At 40.3% G+C, this 10,885-nt stretch overlaps 1 pseudogene; it reads left to right on the top strand.

Moving 5' to 3' along the window:
* The first annotated feature begins 833 nt into the window (after positions 1-833).
* On the top strand, positions 834-10,268 carry LOC120654366 (annotated as a pseudogene).
* Positions 10,269-10,885: the final 617 nt, after the last annotated feature.

Below are 10,885 nucleotides of genomic sequence, written 5' to 3'. Positions count from 1 at the left end.
GTCTGTCCGTTGCCGAAACGGGCTGCCGGCACGGCACCTGACGGCGTTGACGGGGACACGTGGATCCGGATGTCCGTTGACGTTCTTGCGGTTCGTCGCCAAAGCAAAAACAGTTAGGTGACGTAAGTTCCTTTGTCACCAGAAAAACCAGTTTCGTGACGTTTTTCGCGTTCCTTCACTGTGGAACAAACTTGACACGGCTTTCATGTTGTATCAAATTTCGTCATTAATTCGTCACCAAATTTTCTTTATGACAGATTTTGGCCCTACAGTGATGAAAATCGTTTGTCACCGATGCATCATTTTCCACTAGTGATCATAGGGATCACATCTAACTTATTTTTGGTGAAAATTTAAGTTTTTCAGTGGCCCAATTTTTTTTGTACAGTATATAGTACAAAACTGTAATGGTATGGACCCATGACCATACTGTAATTTTTTGTCTACTCGATGATGAGAACCGTTCTTATAATTTTTCTCCGCTCTGTTTTGCACTTGGATTCTACCGTATCCATTTGCAGCGTTCCATTAAATGTTTTTCATTCTGTTCTCACACTTCAACAACACATGAGTAAATCACGGAATTAACCTGTTTTATTTAATAGGATTAATTATAATCCATGTGCCTCGCTTCGTGTGATCGTGCCTTGTGCGCTTAGCATTTCCCCCCCACCCCCCGATTGACCCGCCGTCCGGCCGTCGCGAGTCGCAACTCGCAATCGCAACTCGCAACCCGTTTCTTCCTCCTTTCTCGCACCTGCACGTCCCTCCTCCCCTATTCCCTCTCTCCCACTCCAAAACCCTACCAATCGCCACCGCCACGGCCACCAGCCATGGCGCCGCCTCTCACCTGCGGTAAGCGACCCTCAAATCCTAGCTAGCTACGTTCACGTGGGCTAACCCTAGCCGTAACCCCGACCCATCTCCCCTCCGCCTGCCTCAGGTCCCGGCGCGCCGAAGCGGAGGCTCCTCCAGGCGGCGGCCGACGGCGACCTCCAGCGCTTCAAGAGTACGTGCGCGCGCCGTCGCTGGTGCTCGATCACGCGCTGATTTTTTTAATTTTGGGAATTGGGGGTTCCCAATTTTGTTGATCCGTATCGCCCATCGGCAGGGATAGCTAGCGTGCTGGACGCTGGGAAGGGCCGCCTCGGGCAGACGGTGGCCGCCGTGAAAGACCGTGGTGCCGGGGCGCTGCACATCGCTGCCTTCCCCGGGAGGACGGCGCTGTGCGCGTACCTGGTCGAGGAGCTCCATCAAGACGTCAACGCCGCTGATGAGTCAGGTGGTTTTCCTTTCCCCTTCTCCACCTAATCGTTGTAGATACATATGGTCACCTCTCTAGACCAGAGTTTTTTTTTTTGGCTTGCGATTGGTGCACTTTCAGTGGTAGTTGGTTTCATTCATCTGCATGTGTCTATTGTGAATATGTGATGTGATGGATTCGTCGGCTGCTTGTTTGGAGCATGAAGTGGATCTGTTCATCTACTTTATTTCAATCCATGAGCTTGAAGCTGGATATCTGATTGGGTTGAGTTTCACCTGGTTTACATGATGCGGATGCATGATAATGTGAAAGATTGCTTCTATCAATGTGGTTTCCCTATTCCATGTTCTGGTTTGGCACGCTCTACAACTACGCAGAAAAATGTTTTGTAGATTAACCTTTAAGGATGTTAAGAACTTTAGGTGTGAACTAAGATCATGTAACTCTTCTAGTTTCTAAGTTTACTATTGGGAAGGGAACTTGAGCTAATTATTCATGCCAAAACGACACATATGTTTACCCTCTGGATATAACTTGTTTTGAGAAATCCAAGGCTTAAACTTGGCAATGGACCCGGATATATATCAATTACCTTGTTTGGGTTAATTTTAGAAGTCCATTTGTTCCAGAGGTAGGCAGCATATACTGTTGGAACAGTTGCATAAGTAGAAAGTTTATTTATATGCTAGCTGCAGTACACTTTTACCCCCGAAAATTCTGCCAGCTTGTTTTTCTTTCCATGCATCAATTTGATTTCTACAAAGAATGACTTTAACTTTTTCTCCTTATACGTGCACCTGTACCGTACAAGTACCTGGCCTTAGTTTCTGCAGAAACTTCTGGATTTCATTGCATCAGACATTTTAATTGTATACTAATATCTGATTGTCTTTAATCTTATTAAAGCATCTAACTTTTTGGCAATTCACACTGACATGCACATACTGAAGTTGAACAATATGACATTTATTTGATTAGGTGCACATAGGTACTGTACTACTGTTAGACTAGTTTTCCCAGTTCTTGTTAATGTTTTGTCATGGCCTTTGGGTGCTACCTGTCTGTTTTCTATGTGAAGTGTCAGTGCCATGTGCCAAGATATGTTCATGTATGGTACCTGCCACATAAAAGTCACATCCTTTCTGAACTTTAATATATCCTACTGTATATAAAATTTTCTATGTATATTTTTGGCCACAGATGCATGTTTAGATAGCTTTTGTTTCTGGTATGAATTTCATTTTGGAATATTCCTAATTTCTATTGTTTTTTTATGATGAGTTTCTTATGCAGTATACTTCTACTCTTGATGTTTCCTTGTAGGAGAGACACCTCTGGTCTATGCCATTCGTGGTGACACTGTGGACACCGTACAATATCTTCTGGATCATGGTGCTAATCCGGATAAGCCTGATGCAAATGGGTCCACCCCTCTCCATTTAGCAGCTGCAGGAGGTCTCTCCCTATGTATACTTATCTCTTTCCTACGTGTGCCGCCTGACACTATGTCTTAAAGCTCTTTATTTATTTGTTTAGAGTGATGTAATGAAATTTGAACCAGATTATGGCATGTAGGTTGTAGGTAATAAAAAGGGAAATGGGCTGTATCTTTATTGGCTATGTTTGTGCGAAGCTATAATAATGTCATTCGAGTAGGAGGGATTTCTCCTATCAATGAGCTATTTAATTGCTACCTTTAAGTCTAAAAAAACTGTCATGATCAAGATATGTGCATTATGCATTTGTACCCTTCATCTAACAAAATGTGATCTGTACCGACATCAGTCAAGTGTGTACAAAACCCAACTATTTACTTGTCCAGATGTTGAAGCATAATTATTTGACAAGTTAGTTCCTAGAGTAACTGAATAAACTTCAGATCTGATGTTGAACATGAAAAACATATTAAGGTGAAAGTCTTAACCTTGGGAGGTATACTACGCACTAGGTCTATCCATCATTGTAAGGCATAAAGTCTTCACAAGTACATTTTTTGAAACACTTTACAAGTACATTTTTGACCATTAACTTCCCTTACAATTAATGTATTATCTATTGCTATAAAATCAATATCATCTTTAAAAAATTGAGTATGAATTTATCATGCAACTTTTGTAAACTAAACAAACACGTAATTTTAACTGTTGTTAGTCAATATTATGAAGTTTACATTTATGAATGAATATATGTCTTGCATTGGGTGGATGGAGGGAGCATTATCTTAATGTTTAGATATAGGAAAGAGAGACAACAGCAAATAACTTATTGATATTCTGTATTACAGATAGCCTGTGGAATGCTCTGTATTTTTATACTTGTGTAATTATTAACTAATAACCTGCTGTATTCTATATTTCTGATTTAGGAAATTGTGAAATAGTAAAAGCCTTGCTCTCAAAAGGAGCTGATATTCATTCATTTTTGGGTACTGGATCGACACCCCTGCATATGGCTGCTGCCTGTAAGCAGTATAATGCTATGAAGGTTTTGTTGGACAACCATGCAGATGTATGTCACTAGCTTGTCTATCCCATATAATAACAAGGTCCACATTATTGATTACAAGTTTTTTTTGTCTGGGGGAACGGACTACTTTCTTTTGTCCACTTTTTTCATTAAGGTTGGTTAACACGGTATTCCTCTTTCAAAATCTGATTGCAAAAACATAAAAAAAAACCTGTTTCAAAGACCAAATATTTCTGCTATCTTTAATCATGTATGGCACTGATTTTTCCAGTCTTTCTTGTTAGTGTAACAAGGTTACAAACAGTGTATACACACCTCTTATGGCCGCTCTCACTGCTGGCTCACTGGAATGTGTGAAGCTTCTGGTTAAGGTATTCATCTCAAAGACATTGTTTTTCTTTGAACTCTTGATAAGATCAGTAACTATCCCCTCATTTTTTTATTTGAGATTTGAGCTCTTTGCACATGAATGAATTAAAAATACAAACTAACCACATACCCTTGTTAAACTTGTGCATCTTCCTACCTTAGTGGACTCAGTTGTCTCCTCAACCATTGATTTTCAATATTGGTGACCAGAGAGTCAAGATAATTCGCCTTTGGGGCACATATCCAATATTCTCCCCACTCCCCATGGATTAATGTTTTGTTTCGTCTACCATTATGCTTTAGGCCCTTTTGGTAGTGTGCGCACCAGATCTGGCCAACACACTTGCTGCCAGCTTGACATGTGTCGAGTTTTTGAAGTGGTATAACAAAGCAAACTTGAAAACTACACATAGTGCTAAAAGAGTAATCCACAAAGGAGTGGCATGTCTGCAAAGCTATCCATTTTCACCTATGGCAAATCTCTGGCGCCAAAGGGCTTACTGCCCTGAGCCAAGGGAGTGCTATAGTTGCTAATTAGTAGAGGTCTAGTGTTGGTCAGGTCCCTTTTTATCATTTGTTTGTAATAGTCCGGTTATTGTTTCAGGCACATCCCTTACTCTAGTCCAAGGTAAGGTGATGGGGTTGTATTTGGACTTTTTTTTCCTCTCTTAATACAAAGATGCTCAGCTCTCCTGCGTGTTTGAGGAAAAAAAAAGAGTTATCTTCCTTTGGATAAGTCAGTGATTTCTCTTCTGAACCTGTAATCTCGAATAATAAAAAGAACTTTTCATTTCTTAAATAGCACATAAGAGGGAAAGGAATACAAATTCTTATATGCTTACATAGAGGGTTAACACAACATTATTTGTGTTAGGCTGGAGCTGATGTGAAGGGTGTTGGGACTATAACCCCCTTATTATTTGCTGTCAAAAAAGGCTTGACTGACTTCTACAAGTGCTTACTGGAGGCTGGTGCAGATCCTAATTTTCGTGATGATGTGAGTTCTTACTTTTCGCTTCGCTGCCACATGCTTTTTTTTTCACCAAACATGGAGAGACTTTTCAGACACAAGAAAATGTTAAATAACCTTTGCAAAACTGTGAATTTTTGCAAAGGCTAATAAGCAGAACTTAGTGATCTAGGTTTTTGTTTCCTTCTCAAAGTCAATCTGGGAATGCCATGAATGGTTCCAAATTGTCCTTAGTGACCATGACTTTTTTTTTCTTCCTAAATGCACAACTAATTATAAGTGCAAATACCTTGTGGACATTGGCCTGTTGTTTGAACAAAGTGCATGCATGCGTGCAGTTCTCTTTATTCATCTACTTATCATATGGATCCGTGTGAGATGATATCAATGTCATGCTGACACCCTATTTTTGGCTTAGATTAAGATTTTTGCTCTTGTGTTTAGATCTTTCCATCATAACTAAACAGATTATCCACGTAGTAAAATCTTAGATTGGTTATAATTAATGTGAGCTGTGATTTTGTAAAGGCAATATTTCTTGGTAGGTCTATAAATGTGAGTTTGTTGAGAGATTGAATTTTCGGTTTTATATTTAATAGCTTGATAGCTTATGCCTAAGTTTTGTGCCATCTTACCAAATTTTATTCTGTTATCTTGAGTAAACTTCTAACACAAGGCGAAAAAGGGTCATTCCTGTAAAGTGTTGTAAATTGCTTGCAGTTGACTAAGAATATCATCACTGCTATTCGTATCTGTGATATGGAAATTATATGAATTTTTCTTTTATTGTGTTATGCAAATATATCGCAATACTAAAATAGACATCGACGATCAAGTTTTTGTTATGATAATTGTTTTTCCCCAAAATAATGTTACCATTTTTATCCACATATAGTTGTGAACATTAGACAATTAACATTATTCTAGGTAATCATTTTTTTATATCACTCATATGGTCTGAATTTTTGTAGAGTTACTCATTGTCAGAGAAAAGTTGTGTTTTAAGTGTCATGATGGGCTTAGTTTTGCTTCCTATCATAGTCTCTTGTTCCTTGGCTGGACTGATGAAGCAACAAGCCATTAGTAACTATAATGTGGAGGAATACTGAAAGGTAGAGTAAATGTTTAAAAAGTTAGATGATTGAATCTGATCTCTTCAGCTCCCGATATTCAGTTTGTTTGGTTTTGAGCCATGTTTTCTAGTCGTCCGACTAATCGCGATTAGTCGCGATTAGTCAGGCTTATCGGTCCGGTGACCCCGATAAGGGACACCGAGTAGGTCTGGGCGACTAGTTTTCTAGTCGTCCGACTAGTCGTCGACTAGTCACGATTAGTCACACGATCAGGTTGGAAAACGATCAGACTTGATATTGTTTTGTGGGCTGTTTGAGTTGTGGGCCTCGGCCGGTGATGGGCTGGCAAGGTGGCCCATTAGGTTTTTGGTATATAGAGGCTGAGAGACAGGAATATGGACTATGGGACAGGAATACAGAGTTCTGGACAGTTCACAAATCATCTCTCACAAATAAGTGAAAAATCGACTATTATTGTTGCCTTCGTACTTGCTTTTTATTAAGTAATATGTAGTACATATATCATATCGGTCCTGAGACACATAGGACGACTAGGCAGACGACTAGGACCGACTAAGCTCGACTAATCGGCCTGATCGACGACTAATCGCGACTAGTCGTCTGATCAGTCCCATGGCAACTAGGTTCGACTAGACGATTTGAAAATATGGGTTTTGAGTAACTGTGATGGTGATTTTAGTACAATGACTAGCGAGTTCTTTTCTAGTTCTTTGAGCTCAAGGCACTACTTGTGAAATTCAGGTCAGAATCCTATGTATTTTTTTCGAACAACTATCCTATTTAATTTGTATTACTGTAAAGTTCAGCTGTATTGATTGAAGGTGTTCTTTTTTTTTCCCGTTCTCCCCTATATGAATTATGAACTGCGGTACTACGTTTCTATATGTATTATCACAGACCTTGTGTTCATGCTTACAGAGGTTGCACTTCTGTTATTTTTGTTATCTTTCTGCAAATGCTACTGTAAAATTTATATTAGTTTCCCCTTAACAGTTTGGTAACCTTCCAATTGAAATTGCTGCAAATAAGGAGAAGGAAAGACGTTGCAATTCTATTTCCAGTAACTTCACGTGTTCCATATGTACATGATTGGAGCATTGATGGGATAATGAGTTACGTGAAATCAATGCCATCTTTGGAGGTACGGCCCAACACATCATTGTCAATTTAGTTCCGTTTTGTTGGTTTATGTTACCATTGGATAACAATGGCAGTAGAGCACCTCCTATTATTACGTCTTCAATGCATGTCCTTAACTATTTAGTGTTGTGTGTAAAATAAGTAATTGATTATGCAATCATAAAAATGGTTGAAGTGAACCTATACAATGCTTGGATAAGAAATATTTATTTTCTTTCCCTAGAATCTTGCTGTCATCAATTAATTAATGTAACTATTTATCTTCTCACAATTCCTCTGTGGCAAATGATTTATTTTGCTGTTTCAGGATGACCCCGTGTACGGAATGGAACCAGCTGATATGAAGTTAGAAGGCAGCAAGGCATACAAGAGAAAGGATTATGTTACTGCAGCAAAACTCTTCTTTATGGTATTATTGCATCATCTCTCTCAGCCTACACTTAATCTGCTGTAGCATCATCTACAGTTGTATGATTTGTATTAAGTTTAAGAAAGACAAGCCACAACACTGCCCCATTTTGTTCGAACAAGACTCTAGTAGTTTGCAGCATAGAGATTTCAACAGTCGACAAACGGTTTGGCTAGCCACCGAGAGCGCATTGTGATGGTGAGCAATACAGGCCTACAATATTGTACGGCCCTATATTACTTTCTATATATATGCCATATGTATAGTTAGAGCGCCCCACCTAGCCAACCCGACCATAAAACCCAAGTGTTATAGTGGGAGGGGTGGGGGCTTTTATCCTCAGTCCAACATTCCCCCTACGGCGTGCGAGCCCGGCGTTGCCCGCAGCAGGTTCTAGTGCCCGGCGTAGCCCGCAGCAGGTCTCAGCACACGAGAGACGCAGGGGAAATCGCGCAGCGGAAATTACATGGCCGGGAGGGATCAAACCCAGGACCTCGGCTCTGGTACCAAGTTAGAGAGAATAATGCTTGTATTCCTCCAACCCTAGAAGGGTGGGTATATATAGTACCTACACATGTGCCTCTAGATGGGCCTCTATACACATGAGCTCAATATACTCCAACACTCTCCTTTATGTTAGTTCCATTCTGTTTAATTTGTTTCTGGGTAGTTAACATTTTTATGTAGGGAAATTAATAATGCTATTCTGGCATGGGCTGCTATTGAAGGCGGTCACTGTTGTGACTAAGTGCCAATGCTACTAAGTTTTCTACATTAGTAACAGGATTGCATTGTGGAATACTTTTGACAATCTCATCATTGTTAGAAAACTTTTCTAGAATATCGCACAACAGATTTACTACACAATTTCAATTATAACTAAAGCATCTTAAAGTATACTCCCTCAAGTCATAAATAAATGAAATTTTGAGCATTGACATGGTCTCCAGGACATAACGTTGACCAGTATTTTTTTGCTATAATATGTTTGTAACATACATAAAAAGTATAATATTATTTTCTTATTAAAAAATACTACCTGTGTCATTTTCAAATATCAAAACTCAGCACATAAAAAATAATTTGTGATTGAAGTTTGAAACGATTGACTTCACACAACACAAAAACATCATTTGTTTGTGATTGGATGGAGTATCTGTAAAAGGCTGTTATGATATACTCCCTCCATTCTCATATGATGGGCACATTTCAGAAAGAAAAAAGTTTTCACATATGATCGGCATATATACTGAACAACACCTTGTGGGAGATGCAGCCTTGGTAAGCAGCGCTGTCTAGCATTTACTCCATACCACACGTGGGAACTCAATCATTAGCTTCATGGACTCGTTTGTATCTGTTAGCCCATCGACCTTCACTGCTAGACCATCTTTCTTCTCAGCTCTCCTGTTTCCACGCGTGGTCATCTGTACTTGTTTGCCTTGGTCACTGAACCAAGAGAAAATGTAACTTAGCTTTCAAAAAAGAAGAGAAAATGTACCCATCATATGAGAATGGAGTAGCATGGACATGTATCCTAATTTGGCTCGGCTAATTAAGTTAAGTTCTAGCTTACCACTCTAGTAAATGAGCTGCCCTACCTGTTTATTGTGTACTTTACCCGAGAGAAGTGCAGTGTTAGGGTGGTTAACTATACTCTTTCTACTTTAATGAAATGTCATGCAGGTTTGAGAAAAGAAAAGTGCAGTGTTATATGTTGGTGGTGGCAAGTAATTCTCGTTATTTTTATGTAGGCTGCAAGGCACTTCCCAGATGATGCAACCCTGCTCTCAAATAGGAGCCTTTGCTGGCTTAAGTTGGGTGAAGGAGACAGGGCTTTGATGGACGCTCAGCTTTGCAGGATGAAGCGCCCTGGTTGGGCAAAAGCCTGTTACCTGCAAGGAGCTGCTCAAATGTTACTGAAGGTAAGATGAAATATATATACTTTTCCTTCTACCAATTCATTTTCTCCGCCAAATCCTTATTTATTTTTTGATGCTGTGACCCTTATATCTTCAGGACTATGAAAAGGCATGTGATGCATTTCTCGATGGTCTCAAACTGGATCCAGCAAATGTTGAGATTGACAAAGCATTGTGGTAAAGTCATCCCTTTCTTTCTCAGAAGACTTATTTTGCAAATATAAGCTCTCTCTGGTGTCCATAATTCTTTCCATAGCTAGAATCGATTTCATCAGATTGTGTAGTCACTTATTTGAAAGATTAAGAATCAGCTTACTTAACTATGCTTTTATCTGTTACTTTGTAACCTTGAGGCGTTTGCCCTTGGAATCCCCTGGTGAATCATGTGCGATTAAAGCACTTTCAGTAATTGGCGTATTTTGTTACGCAGGGAGGCTGTTGATTGCATGAAGGCATCTCAAGCCGCCAAACAGTTGTCTGCAGTGTCATTGGCTCAGTGACACTGAAAGCTTTGCCCAGGAGTACCGGAACTTTTGTCAGCCCGGTTAAAAACCTTGTCAGTTTCTTTTTGGCGACCCCAAATTAGGGTGCCTTCAAGATTTATCATGATTTTTTGTGGGCATGGGGGTCAGCATTGCAGATGTTCTTTTTCCCCCCCTACAAGTGGAGCCCTTGTCCGTCCGTCGTTGTTGCCTGTAAGTTGGTCTAGTAATAGCCGTGTGATGACGATGACCTCTGGTCTAGACATCAAGGGTGTGATTGGTTAGCCATGGCCAGACTAAGCCTGGCTGCGGCAGTATGGAGCCCCTTGTTTGGTTAGTACACTAAGTTTAGCCTGGCTTATGAAGTCTATGTTTGGTTGATCGTTTAGCATAGGATATGGCCACCTCTTCTTTCTCAAGGTGAGTGTAACTCCACTTCTCCGAATCCAATGGTATGACTGAACTGCGACGACCGGCGAGGAGGCTCCGCAGATAGGTTCCGTGACAGCGATGCTGATGTTATGCATGAGTGCAGGGAGTGACCATAGACAGCAGCTGCCGGTGTGCTTGTTGTGCTCTTAGGTTGGGGAAAGCACGAATGTGGGAGGTGAGTAGTGCTGCTGGCGCATCGTGTTGAGAAAGGTGATTGCGAGACTTAGATTGATGCATTTGGATACTGCAGTGAGCATGAATTGCAGGCCAAAGCTCGATTGGGAGCTAGAGCTCGTATTTCAGCAAAGAAAAAAAAATAAAGGGAGAAAGCAAGTAG

The sequence above is a fragment of the Panicum virgatum genome, chromosome 1K, assembly GCF_016808335.1.
Source record: "Panicum virgatum strain AP13 chromosome 1K, P.virgatum_v5, whole genome shotgun sequence".
Classification (NCBI taxonomy): domain Eukaryota; kingdom Viridiplantae; phylum Streptophyta; class Magnoliopsida; order Poales; family Poaceae; genus Panicum; species Panicum virgatum.
Note: the sequence above shows the minus strand (reverse complement) of the source record. Positions and strands in the feature narration are given on the sequence as shown.